The sequence below is a fragment of the Lonchura striata genome, chromosome 3, assembly GCF_046129695.1.
Source record: "Lonchura striata isolate bLonStr1 chromosome 3, bLonStr1.mat, whole genome shotgun sequence".
Lineage (NCBI taxonomy): Eukaryota > Metazoa > Chordata > Aves > Passeriformes > Estrildidae > Lonchura > Lonchura striata.
This window is the reverse complement of record NC_134605.1, coordinates 87,162,381-87,177,081: the sequence shown is the minus strand read 5'-3', so window position 1 is coordinate 87,177,081 and position 14,701 is coordinate 87,162,381.

Below are 14,701 nucleotides of genomic sequence, written 5' to 3'. Positions count from 1 at the left end.
GTTGGTAAAATGATCACATTTTTTAAGAATTGTTTTTCTATCTCTTCTGGAAGTTTCCCTTAGAAACCACAAAGTAAATGTCTGCTGCTCAGTTAAGAAATCTACACTTGTATTCTGCAGGCATCAGTTTTGTTTTAGTCTCAAATTCCTAATGGAGTTTAAAATTAAAATTAATGTTTCTGTTTACTTTCCAGTATATTCAAAATCCTAATCAATGATGTCAACACATCTCAGTAATAGTGTTTCTCTATTAATGTCTGATATGGGCAATAAAGGAAGCATGGGACACTGTTCAGTAAGTCAATCACTGGAGGATATTTTTTATTTTGTCAGCTGTGAACCAACTGAGCTGTAATAAATAGTACAATTAGTGGAAATAAAATAGCATGCTGACAAGACTGAAATGATATTGAGCAGGACACTTTGCAAATGCATAATCTTTTACCCAAGATGATTAGAATAAAAATAGAAAGGGGAAAACAGCAGCCTACCCAGAAATTAAAGACATTCCCGTTCTCTCAATACCATTTGACTTTGTCTTCTAAAGCTCTTTATCTCACTAAAAATTCAGGGTTCCACCTTCCTCTATTTTCCTGAATGACAGCTTTTGATACATTGCAGCATTCACAAATGTTGATCAGTTATCATTTAAATCTTTTCTTTACATAATCTTTCACATTTACTTCTCCTCCTGAAGCTGCCACTCCATCATTTAAACTTGATAGCACTATTTATGGACCATTATGTCACCTCCATTGACATTCTTATACAGCAGATGTTTTACAGGAGTCTCTTGTTTTCATGGTCTTTCTGTTACTAGCACAGCTGCCTTTGTTGATTTCAGTTTAGTGAATCTGTTTAAATCAGTTGATATCTGGATCTAAACCTTTATGATCAACATAAGACAAATATTTTCCAGGGAAAAAACAAATAACAGGCACTTAAGCATAAGCCTTCCTTTTAAAATGCAATTTAAAATATAATTTATCAATTAATTTCATTTGGAAGAGAGAAAACAAATCTTCTCCCTCTTTTCTTCTATGAAGAAGAATTATGAATTAAATTATGAATTAAATTATGAATTAAATTATGAATTAAATTATGAATTAAATTATGAATTCCTAGAGAATTTTACTATATAGTGTTATATGTATATAAGAAACATTGTAAGTTAAATTTTATTTCCTTCTGTGAGTTAAGCATTTACATTCTCACCATCTGTACCTGCAACTTCAGATAGATTCCTCTGTTAGTTTTAGGAGTTGTGTGGTTTTTCCCATTAATCTATAGAGACCTTTTAATTTACTGATACAAGTCTCCTAGAAATTCTGCATTAATTGATACGGTACATCAGATTCAGTTTGTGGTATCACTTCCTGAGACGTATGAATGTTGTGCAACGTTCTGAAGAGAGTAACAGAATTTACGAGGTCAGAATAGTATTCAGCCATCAGGATGGTTAAGGAAAACAACCCTCATCAATGTACCCTTTGAAAGTAGTTAAGAGCCAAAGAGAGAATTGAATTAATGCAGCATGCTTTTGACCAATATGCCTGCTGGCCATAAAGCCTTAAATACTGCCACCAGTACATTCATTTTCAACCCTATCAGGGAAGTCTTACAAAAATTTTCTTAAACTTTACTTCAGTGGATTGCAAACCAAAATCCAAAACCAATGTAAAACATAGTAGATGACTATTTGTCTTTTAATGCTGAAGCATATTGATATTATAATTAAACAATAATGTAAGAGCACTTAAAATACAGAACAGCACAAAAAAATAATTACTTCTCTAAAATAAATAATTGATGAAAATTTACATTATATAGTAAGAAATATTTACAAAAGCATATATAATGTTTAAAATATATTCAGCCTATATTAAACTAGTATTAAACAGATACCTACTAGGAACAGATATTTAATCTGAAAGAACATACTGCAGCACAATACTAAATAAATCACTGATACTTTTATCAAGGTATTCAATATAACTGGGTTCTCAGCATAACTCATATTTGTCGGACCACAGCTGACAGAAGAAAATACCATAGATCTCGAATCTCAGAAAAGAAAGTTATGAAGTGAATGTTAATAGGAAAATACATGCAGCACTATTAATACTTAGTGAAATTTTATAACCCCATCCATTAAATATTTCTATTTTCCATTTTCAAAATAGACCTCTCTTAATTTCAGTCAGAACTGAAACACATTAAAGGAGGAGGAAATCAAGATTAAGTTGATATTATGAGTCCCTCCTGCAGGTCCCGTTTCCATCTGTAGCAGTGGGGAACAAAGTAACATGGACCCCCTTACATATCAAAAGGAGATCCCTTTATTGCAGAAACTGGGTCCTTTTTTTATCTTTAATTTAACCTGGCTTAACTGAAACCAAAGCCAGACGTAACAGAATTTAAAAGAAAGAAGGCACCCATTGGCTGGCTCAGCTTCCACACGTTGCTGTCCACTTATCCTATCACCCAATCCGCTTCCTGCTTATATGCTGTCCATGCTTCCTTCAGCCAATCAGCTTCCTGCTCCTACTCTCTCCATGCGTTCCTCCAGCCAATCACAATCTCTCCTTCAGCTGACTCTCTCCTCACTCAGAACTGCCTCTCTCATCTCAGCCAACTTCCAACCATCCAGCCTGCAGCGTGCCATTCCCATGATCATAAGCCTTAACCACTCTAATAATTATTACCCCACATCCTACATCCATCCATATACTTTTATAATCAAGGTCACTTGTTAGATACCAATTCTAAAATTAGTTTGATAAAAGTTATTAAATCTGATCTTGTTTCACTTGATTATTGCACAGAATAAGTTCAAGTGTTTTCAATACACAGAACTGTTCCCTTGATTAATCTGCAGTGCCTGTGATTTGTGACATGCTTTACTTGATAGCCATGTAAGCAGAATTAAATATAACAGTTCTGATTATTACACAAAGATTTTTTATTTATTTATTTTTTAAGCTATTTTCTATTACCTTTACATTTGGATTAAATCTATTTCATCTGACCACAAAAAAAATTGTTCTTGTTAGAAGAATACTGCATCTTATAAAAACAGGATTTTAACAAAAGAAATAATTCCACCTATGTCTTTGTCACACAGAGATAAACCAATACATTGATTAGCTGGGAGATTAGCAGTCAGCTACCAGCAGTCAGAAGTGATTAGTTGCATAATTGTTACATAAATGTTTTTTATACAATAAGCAAGTGGTCCAGATTACTTTGCTTATTGTATAAAAACCATTTCTTCATGAAGGACAGTGCAGGTCTCAATGCTCTTTTTTTATATTATGCATGAATTCAGTAACCCTGAGCTCTGCTCATTCCTTTCAGCAATAATGTGCCACTCACGTCACAGAAGCTTGGAGCTCAGCACCTTTCTTCATTTTATTTAGATCAAACTAAATCAATCTCTGTCTCATGACCAAAAAGAAGAATGCAGCAGAAGGATTTATACTTTACAAATTATTAAAATCTCAGCCAACTTTATGGATCAATGATTGACAAGACTTAGTTAGATAACACACTTGCAGTCTTACAGAGACAAGCTAAGGCCTCACCTGATAACAGAAGCCAAAAGGGAAATACCAGAGAAATATCCCAAAAGAGTTAAAGGGTGCTCCTCTAGGAAGGTGACACAGCCAAGAGTCCAGCTTAGGTGCCTTCATAGAGCATGGGCAGAAACAGAAATAATTGGAAGCTAGTGCCATGCTACTAGAAACCTATGACTTAGTTGCCATTATTGAAACTTTGATGGAACTAATTTCATGCCTGGAGTGTGACTATCAAAGGCTACAGGCTATTTAGAAGATAGCTCCTTATTCTAAGGAGAAAGGAGAGGTGGAGCAGTTACCCTCTGCATTAAGAGGTGGATTGAGTGTGAAGAGTTGTCTCTGAAGAGCTGCCATGAGTGTGAAGAGTTGTCTCTGAAGAACTGCCATGAGAAGGTCAAAAGCATGTGAGTAAGAATCAGAGACCGAGGCAACAAAGAAAACTTTGTGGTCAGTATCTACTACAGACCCCTGATCAATGGGATCCTACTGATGAAGCCTTTTTGCTGCAGCTAAAGGAAGCATCATGCTCATAGGCTCTTGTCCTCCCAGGGGGCTTCAGCCATCCTGATGTCTGCTGGGAAAGTTGCACAATGAGCTGTAGGCAATTCAGGAGACTCCTGGAAAACACGGAAGATAACTTCTTGACCCATTCCCTGTCAGAGGGAATCTGATGTAGGATCTTATGTTCACCAGTGTAAGAGAGACAGCTGAGGACACCAAGATTGCAGGCAGCCTGAGCTGCAGTGATCATGCCTTGGTGGAGTTTGCAGTCCTGAGTGGGCCTACAAGAAAGAAGAGAGATTATTTACAAGAGCATTTAGTGATAGAACAAAGGGAAATGGCTTCAGACTGAAAAAGACTATGTTTGATTAGATTAAATATTGTAGAAGTGGTGAGGCAGTGGAATAGGTTGCCCAGAGAAGCTGTGAATAGCCCATCTATGGAAATGTTCAAGACAAGCTTTGATGGGGCTCTGAGCAACCTGATCAAGTGAAGAATGCGCTTGCCCATGGATTAAGGGTCAGAACTAGATGATATTTAAGGTCCCTTCCAATCCAAACTATTCTATGGTTCTATGTCAATGCCAGAAGGTCAGATCCATTTAGGCTTACATGTTTATTTTTACCTTCCAACTCTTGTTGTTAAGGCAGTAATTCTAAGAAATAGCCTTGGGAAAAACCTCTTGTCTTGTACACACAGTGCTGTTGATTTACAGTAGCAATAAGTTGGATCTTAAAAAGCCCAGGAAGTCTATGCTATTAGCACTAAGTTTTCAGGAGAGATAATAAACACTTGCTTTTTAATGCTAGTGAGTGATTTAAAAATCTCAATGAAATAAAATACAAATAGTTAGTTAAGCTATTTATTAAAATCTTTATTGAGGAAAAACTGAAAACCCACTTCCCGTATATGTATGCTTGACAGAAATTTTGGTCTGAGCCAGTAGAAATCTGTTCTAATAATTCAGAAGGAAATAAAGTTGTCTATAAGGATTTTTCTTTTTTGTTTGTATGAATAGGGCAGTAATCTTCATTGACTATCAGAAAGATAAATTGATCTTATAATAAAAAAAAACCAAAAAACTCTGGATGTCTAGAGAAATTAATCATATGAATTCTAGATTGCTTTAAATTTTGATATAAGCAATTAATGTTTGTATATCAACTTAATTCGGCAACTGTAATTCTACTTTTCACTTATCTTTATGCTTGATAATTCAGAATTATGACTGTTACAAGATTTTTAGAATATCCTTTATTGCAATCTAAGAAAATTGCTCATTTTGCACTTGAGAATTGTTGCATAAATGCAGGACAAGGGCAAGTAGAAGTTTCACGGAAATTAATATGAGGAAATAATTAAGCTACACTTAAGTCAAACTTTTATTTACCCCCATAGAAAGACAATCAATTTATTAACAGATAATTTTGAAAAAAATAAAAAATGTCTAAAAGGTGTGGAAAGGGAAGCTTCTCTACGCTACATTGCTGGGGTCTATACTGGGGAACAGCATTTAGATCTGAACACTGTACACCCCAGAAGAGCTCAGCTCATGGATCCAAATGAGACTAATGTAAATTAGCAGTTGTATAGAAATTAAATATATGAGAGCTGGTTTAGAAAGGAACTTATTTAATTTCTAAAATTTAAAACTGAGTACAGGAGTGTTGATGCTCTCCCAGTTCATCAAAGACTGTTACTATGAGAAGGGGAATAAAATGTTCTTTATGTCCATATTTAACTGTGTTTCAAACTGAGCAAAGCAGATTCAGGTGACAGCCTAACAATAGCATTTTGATGGTAACAATAATGAAACAGTGGAAAGTTTGATATAAGTAGACTGTGGAGACCTTTAATGAAAGGTTAAGTAAACACCTATGAGTAGGTTCATAGCTAGAGATAATATTGCCTTAGATCTTGAAAGTTAACTGGGTGACATACCAATCCTCTGTCACTCTATGCAAGCCATACAGAAACCTACACAGAAGAACAGAGGCTTGCCTGAGTGTATTTAAGACGAATGGGGTGAGGGGAGAGGGGATGAATGAAAACCAGCCTAGAAGATGTGCTAACATAGTCTATATAACAGGGCTCACATTTCATTATCAGACTGTTATACTTCTACCAGTGAAAATTGGTAGCATTGGTGACTTGTTTGAAAAGTAAGAACATTTATAATATAATAGGCAAATGATGGTAAAATAAGAAATATATAGGGGTAGGAGCTACAGCAAAAAAAAAAAAAAAAAAACAGGTTTCATTGGCAAAAGAATTAATGATTAGATACTTAATTTTTGCTAGGTATTCTTGTGTTCATGTAATTTTTTAAAGCACTCTATTCCATCTGGATATTAAAGAGACTTTATTTTTCCATAGAAAAGTGTTAGAGAACTGCATTTTCCTTCTGCTTTATCCCTTTGAGGATTTGGCCCAATCTGTAAATAACTATAAATCTTTCCTACACAACAGTTAATACAGCAGAAGCACAAGTCAGGGCCCATACAACGGGAACTTTCAGATGTTTTTGAAATGCTTCAGCACTGACTTAGAGTTTATTTCAGATATAAAATAGATAGAACAGGTGCTATCAAACAGTTTTATTTCCTTTATGACATAAAGCCTCAATCCCATGAATGACATCCTAGGTCTCTCCAAATAGTAAACTTGCTGAGAAATGGATTGAAGAGGTTTGCAGTAATGACCTCAAGGCATAGAGGAGACAGTACTATAGAGAAAAATATGGGAAGATCTTGCCAAACTTAATGTGGAAACAAAATGGGAAAATTCTGTATATTAGATGGTTTTTAGGGAAGAGATATTTCCCTATCATACAATTTTTCCTGATAATGGAAACGTTAAAGAACAATAAAGCAAATTTCACAATGAAAAATATTTACTTGAAAAAATCCCAAGCACTCTAAATGTTATAATTCAAAACATTTAGAGCAAGGTAAATAATTTCTCTTCATGTAATTCTGCTTTACTATTTACTTTGATACACCTTAACAGAAATGTATAGAATAAGAAATTAGTTCTTACTCTTATTTTTTATCCTACCCCTGAGGAAGAAGGAGCAACAGAGACAATGCATGATGAATAGACTGCATCCCCTTGCTGCATGGTGGGAGGAGGTAGAGGAAATTAGCAGTAGCATTAGGCCCTGGAAGAGGAGAAGGTGGGGGAAAGGTGCTTTGGGTTTTGTTTTCATTTCTAATTATGCTACTCTGATTTTTTTGTCAATAAATTAAATTCATTTCCCTAGCTGAGTCTGTTTTGCCCGTGACAGTAACTGCTTAGTGCTCTCTCTCTCACTCTCTCTTCATATCTGGACCCACAAGTCTTTCATTATATTTTTTTTCTACTGTCCAGTTGAGAAGGGGGGTGATACAGCAGCTTTGGTGGGCATCTGTCATCCAGCCAAGTTGAACTCACCATACTAAAATATGGTAGCTTTGCTTTTGGTGAGGTGCTTTTTGGTTACATTCAAGAATTTGTTCAACTTAAGCAAAATCAGCAAATTTAGCAAGGTATGAGACTACTGTGTCACTCCTTCCAAACTATTGAAGTGCCTATGATATTTATTAAATAACTGGATTTTGATTTTAAAAAGACCCAAGAAAAACAACCAAACAAAAATGAACAAAATTAACAAATGAACAGAAAAGTGGTTTTTTTTTAGTTTTAAATACTTATTGCAAGGAAATAATGTCTAAAAGCTGACAAATCCAGAAAACTTGCCTTTAAAAATAAGAGAAGCATTCTCTTTCACACTGAGTAAAGATTTTAATGCTGTATTAGATGATATAGGAAAAAGAAAATCAGGTAAGAATTAAATCTGGGAAAAACAAAAACAACCTGAATAAATATAATTTATCTTCTTGTTTCCAGACCAACAATTGAAGTAGTTAAGTAGTGCAACACAGGCAAGATGATGAAATGAATACAAAATTCTGTCTAATTTTGAGTGCATAAATAGTGTACAAACTTAAGAACTTCTATGTCTAAGGTTCTGTACAAAGTCCATGTAGAAAGATAGACTCCTGTACATGGTGCTTTACTTAATTCCAAATTTTAAGACACTTCATGAAAACCACACCTCTTGCAAACTATAGTGAACAAATGGAACAACCAGTATTATCTAAGCATAATGAAAAAGAAGGCCTACATTCAAATCAGTGAGAGCCAAAGAGAAAGGCTAGGAATAAGCTATTTAGAACATTTTATCAACAGAGATGAACAGAAATTATTCCCAGAGAAGGAAAAATAAAATAAAATGAAGCTTTACTGAGAGGAACAGATGCATTTACATAAGTTTCAACTGTAAAGGTACACATGACCTAAGAATGCAGATTTACAGAGATGTGGTCCTATTGACTGAAGACAATTGGCCTTTAAATTATTAGTTTGAGTATTCAAATTTTTCTTGAGTTTTATGGGATTTCTTTGAACTGCTTAAAATGTCTCACACCTTAATTTATAAAGTTTGAACATGTGGGAGAAATATGATCCCAAATAATAGGGAAAACACTGATCAATATTTTAAACTCTAAATTTATGTTGCAATATAAAATTTATTCAATAACTTCTATTATTTCAAAAAAAATCACAAAAAACAACCAAAACCAAATTTTAAAACAAATTTTAATCTTCAGTAATTACCATTTTTTTCAGGGAGTTGTTTGTTTTGTAAGGTTTTTCCACATTTATGTTTTATAATAGTACTGGATCTGCTCTTTGACTCTCTTCAGTTTATAGCAGGTCCAGCAGGGTAATTGGACTGCTCAGTAGATAGCTAGGATTCCATAATTTCTTTCCTTTATTCCAGGTCTGGCAAAAAGTGAATATTTTAATGACTATCTACTGTCATCTATTGACAGAAGTTCACAAGAGGGTCTTCATTGCACTTCCTTTTCCTCTAAAATAAATGACAATTCATTCTTGAAAAGTGAAAAATTTCTCAAGGTGGATGAATCTTCATGTCCACTTCCTTTTTACTACTGGAACATAAAGAGCACTTATATTGTACCGATACTGGGGTTGCATGACCAGGTTTTGCAGGGGGAAGAGGGAGGCTAAAGGGGTGTTTCTGAGAGAAGCTGATTAGAAGCAGCCAGCCCCAAGACTCCCAAATTCTCCCTCCTTGGGCAGAACTATTACAGAGATAGGTGAGAGCCCTTAGCTAACCTTTTTGTTCCTCAATCAACTTGAAAACAAGCCCCTCTTCACTTGTCCATCATGCAACAAATGGGAAGAAATTAGTTCAAGAAATCTAGCCCATAACAATTTGAACATGCTTTTCACATTCTTTCTTTCTATTTTACCTGGTTTCATAAAGAAGAGGATAAGACTATTCCCAAATATATAAAATTATGATAAATCATATCTTACCAGTGAATTTGAATGAAGAAATTAGTTTTCTGTTTGCAGTGTTTTCCCCTTTTTAAAAAAATATACATTATGTTCTGATTTAATTTTATAGTGATGTGTTTGAAACATTTTCTACCCATACTGACAACTTGACCACTGACTTTTTAGGTGAGTGTTTCTTAACTTATGAGGCTCCCTAAACAGTACCACTTTCAAAAGTATGATGATAAGATTTTTGAAAAGTATTCCTACTTTTTATGAAGACATAACTCAGTACTTTATGTATAGATATAATATTTCAAACAATATTTCATATTAGAAATAGTTAATATTTGTGATATTTTTGACAGGTGAAGAAATAAAATTAATTTCAGGGGAGTATGTGGTAAACACAGCAAGTACAAGCAAAAGAAGAAATACACTGCTTTGTCTTGATTGTACTGTATTTCTTTACATGAAAAAAAAAAAAAAGAAAAGCAACAACAAAACAAGATAAACTTTCTTTGATGGTACTGGTGAATATAAGAAACTGTGAACTAAAGTTTATTTCTTACATGAGTACAACTGTCACCAAAGTCAATAAGAATCCTGTTCTGCGTGGATATTTGGCCCTTAGTGGCTGTAAGCAAAGTATTGTGTGGCAGTGATGCTCAATAAGCATGGAAATGACAGCTGGAAGATGAATATAAAAATAGATTGGAAGTGACAGTGAGTCTGACTATATATACAACCTTTTTTTTTGTAAAAGTGAGCTAAAAGTAACATCTCAAATTCTGTCACTTTTCTTGCTACTAGCAGCTATTTTTATGAATCCAAAATAATCAAAGTAATCTGTAGGTCAAGTGTTTCTATGGAAAATGAAAATGGAATTATTTCCTGAATCTGAGTATGATGCCAAATTTACACTACCAATAACAAAACCATCTGATTTTAATGCAGAATTTTGGGCACTAATCTTTTGAAGGAATAATACTAACAGCAGCCATCATTTCTTGATAGCTGTGAGTAGATTCCTGATTTCAGTTTGGGAGAATAAGGAAATATTTCATATATATATATATATGCGTGAGCAACGGAAGAGAATTGGAATTTATGTAGTTTTAGACTGTGCCATTCACATCATTCGGTCTGGAAGTAGAAATGTTCTTAACATTTGTTTTTCCTGAAAATGTCTGAAGGGAAAGTTATTTTGTGTACTTTGGATATCTTTGTTACTTTGTAATTCAGGTGTTATATAATCTTAAATTAGAACTTCAGACAATGTCTAAATAGTTTTGGTCCTGATTAGATCCACTGTATTGATAGTTAAATTAATTTTCATTTAAGTTATGTGGGGTGGGGTTTTTTAGTTTTTTTTTTTTGTTGGTTTATTTGTTTGGGTTTTTTTTGGGTTTTTTTGTGAAAAGATAACGTTATAATTTTGGAAAAAGGATTCCCTCTTTAGAACTTAAGTATGCATAGTTTACCCATAAGTAGCCTAAGATGCCAATATTGTTGAGCATCTGTACCCTTCATCTCAGTTTTACTGCATTTTGCAACTAAGCAAAACTAATTATTGTGAAGAGGATCAGCAATATAAATTTGGATGGGAATAAAAGTCTCAGACTTTTAGTTTCAAGGTCTCACACCTCTAAGGAGACCTATTAAATTAATATTTACCTGAGGCATTTTGAATGCTGGTCATAAATCTCTAAAAGAAGAGACATTACCTACTTCATGGGTAACAAGGGAAGTCTGCTTTGGGAAGGTTAATAGTTCAGAGACTACCTTTGAGAATGAGTAATTTAATTTTTTTTTTCTAATTCTTAAGGAGTCAATTCCCCCTTGTAAGTATATTGAAAGTTTAGGATAGATAAAAAACAATGATCAGGCAATGTGGAACTTGAGCTTCTTGTGGAGAAGGTAAGAAATAGGACTTATATTTTTCCTTAAAAAGCAGATCCTTAAAGTCCTTTTTAAGATTGACCATAAGGCTAACACTTGATCAATGCTTGTTAAACAATTGTTCTCAGCATTTACCATAATTACAAGAAAATAAGAGGATACGTTCAAAAAAGTGTGAAAGCAGTTTTAATAATAATAACATAAAAATACATTTCAGTCATACTACCTGCAAGAAGTGAACAGAATTTAGACTGTTAACATCCATTATTAAAGCATGAGAAAGTAGACAGAAAAAGAAATCAAAATGCCCAAAAAACCAACCAACAACCAACCAATTGAAAAAACCGCAAACCAAGTAAACAAAAAAATGCAATAAAAGCCCAACAACAAAACAAAATCAGACACTTTCCAAAGCATTTTTTGGAAATAATCTCAGCCACAAAATAATTTCTTACATTAATTTTGAATGCTGAGTCTCTTTGCTTTTTTAATAAACACTGAAGATTTCTTCAGTTCTTTCCTAAAATGCTGCAATGTGTGCTCTTTAATAAAAGAGCTTTGGAATAATATTCCAGTTGGCAAATTTAATAAAGCTCTAGGGTGCATTCTGATATCCTTCCTCCAGTATGCAAATAAATGCAAGCTGTTCATAAAATGCTAAAAACCACAAACCTGGAATAACACTGGATTTGAATGGCTGCTGCTGAAAAATACTATATTACTTTAAAAATATAATTCAATTTGTAAAATAGAGAACACTATAGTTACTTTTTAACTAGTAAATTATAATTTTGCTTTGTAGTATGCCACCTCAGAAAATATAACTCTGTTTCATTGGCTCAGGTTCCACAAATTCATAAAAATAACCATGTTTTTAGAAAATAGGTAAAATCATGATATTCCAAATTTAACCCAAAAGTATTTGTTGAATAACTTGCAAGAATAGTAGAATCATTAAGGTTGGAAAAGACCACCAAGATCATTGGGTCCAACATCTGACTGAACACCATCACATTTACAAGATTATAGCACTAAAGTCCCATGTTCTTCCCTGAGTCTCCTTTTCTCCAGGCTGAAGGACCCCAGCTTCCCCAGCCACTCTTGACAGGATTTACTCTCTAGACCCTTCTCCAGCTTCACTGCCCTTCTCTGGACACACTCCAGAACCTAAATGTTGGGGCCCAGAACTGGAAAGAGGACTTAGGGTGTGGCCTCCCCAGTGCTGAGGAAGGGGGACAGTCACTTTCCTGGTCCTGCTGGCCACACTATTTTTCATACAGGCCAGGATGACACTGGCCTTCTTGACCACCTAGCACACTGCTGGATCATGTTTATTGGGATGAAGAAAGGCACCCCCAGGTTCTTTTTCACCAGGCAGATTTCCTGCCATTCCTTCCCAGCCCCATGCAGCATCTCATGCTGCATAGGGATGTTGTAACCCAAGTGCAAGACCTGGCACTTTGCCTTCATGAGCCTCATACAATTAGCCTGGGCCCATCAATCCAACCTGTCCAGATCCCTCTGCATAGTCTTCCTACCCTCCACCAAAGTAACAGTCCCGCCCAACTCGTTGTTGTCTGCAAACTGAGTGAGGGTGCTCTCCATCCCCTCATGCTGATCATCAGGACAGATATTGAACAGGGCTGGACTGGCTCCATTCATCACCACCTTCTAGACCCAGCCATCCAGCAGCTGTAACCCACCCACCCAGTCTGCAGGCTGCCATCATCAAAGGCTTCAGTAAACTCACAAGTCTGTGGGGTTAGATGGGATTCACCTGAGGCACTGAGGCTCTGGAGCTGTTTATGGTTGATTTAGCAATCCCCTCACCACATCAGCCGCTCTCCCTGCTGGGTCCTTCTGCTCTCTCTCAGCTTGCCCTGACTCCAGGAACCCACTGCTTTGCTCCTTCAGGTGTTTTGCCCCAGAATTTACCATAGTCACTGCTGTCACCATGTACCTTGCCAACTTTTAATGACTTTATGCATTTAATGGATGCAGTATGGTGTATTTAGTGCATTGTAACTTTTAAATTAATTAAGTTGGAACCTTTACAGCATTTTGATCCTCTTCTATTTACAAATATTTAATAATTTTAAAAATAGGGTTATGTTTTAAATTTAATAATATTTTTTGTTATAAATTGAAAATACACTATTTGTTTTCTTTTCTGTAACATTGCATTTTTAGTCCATCTTTGGAAGTTATTATTTATAAGAGGAAAAAATTAAGATATGCTTAAAAAAATCCAACTAAAATAATCTAACTCACAAAGAAAATTAATTTAAATCAGTTCAACAAAATCTATAGACCATTTTACACTATCTTATGAGAATTGAAATAGGTGATTTTTAAAATGCCTGTATCATAGAGCAGTTTTTTACACTGAAGTTTAAAAAATAAAATAAATTCTCTTTTAGAAACTCATATTGGTCCCTATGACAGATTTCCAATTGAAAACATAATGTCAGAAAAACAGAAACTTAATATCGATGTTTACAGCCATTCTGCTCTCTCGAGACTTCCTTATTTTTAGATATCAAGATGCACTACAAGGATGCAGTTTGTCTAACTTCTTTCAGACATCTGTTTAGGTTGAAATGAATCACATCATAAAATCACTTAATTTGCTCTATGACTATCAGGTCGTTCTGTATGTATAAATTCCAGCCATTGGAATCTGAAACAGAGGTTAGTTTTTTTTTTAACTTCTAGCCTTTAGCAAAGTTAGTTTCCTGATTTTTGTCTCAGAAAAGCATATTTTATGGTGCCTGAATTTAAAGCTAAAATCCCTTTTATTTGTCAGTCAGCAAAATGTGTATTTAACACAATCTTAGTAAGACTGTCTAACAGAGCACAGAATTAAGTGTTTCTAACTTTATGAAGTCCAGAGGAGCAGGATAGCACTTTAATTACATTCGAAAGGTACCATTTGTGTACAAATAAAATCTGTCTTACTAATACTTTCTGTTGCAGATACAGTCAAAGCTAAAAGATTATATTGTGCAATTATCTGTCTTGTGTCAATTAATAACCAGGAAAAACAAGGAGAGCTTTGTAAAGACAATAGAGTCAAAATGCTGCTGCTAGAAATTACTAACAGAATAAGAACTTAATCACACCACCACTTTGGAGACAACAGTTCAGTACTACTATACTTCAATTATTCAGTGGCAGAAGTTGTAGAATGCATAGAACAGAATATATTTTAGACAAAGACAGCCAAGTTGCCATGAGGTAGCTCATGTGTTAGGACTACTCTTAACACAAAATGATTTGAGGTTACACTTAAATGGGTTAGGAATGCTCCAAGGGTTTCTCTGTTGGCTTTACTGTGGGAGTGGTAGACTCCAGGTAAGTGACAGTCATCA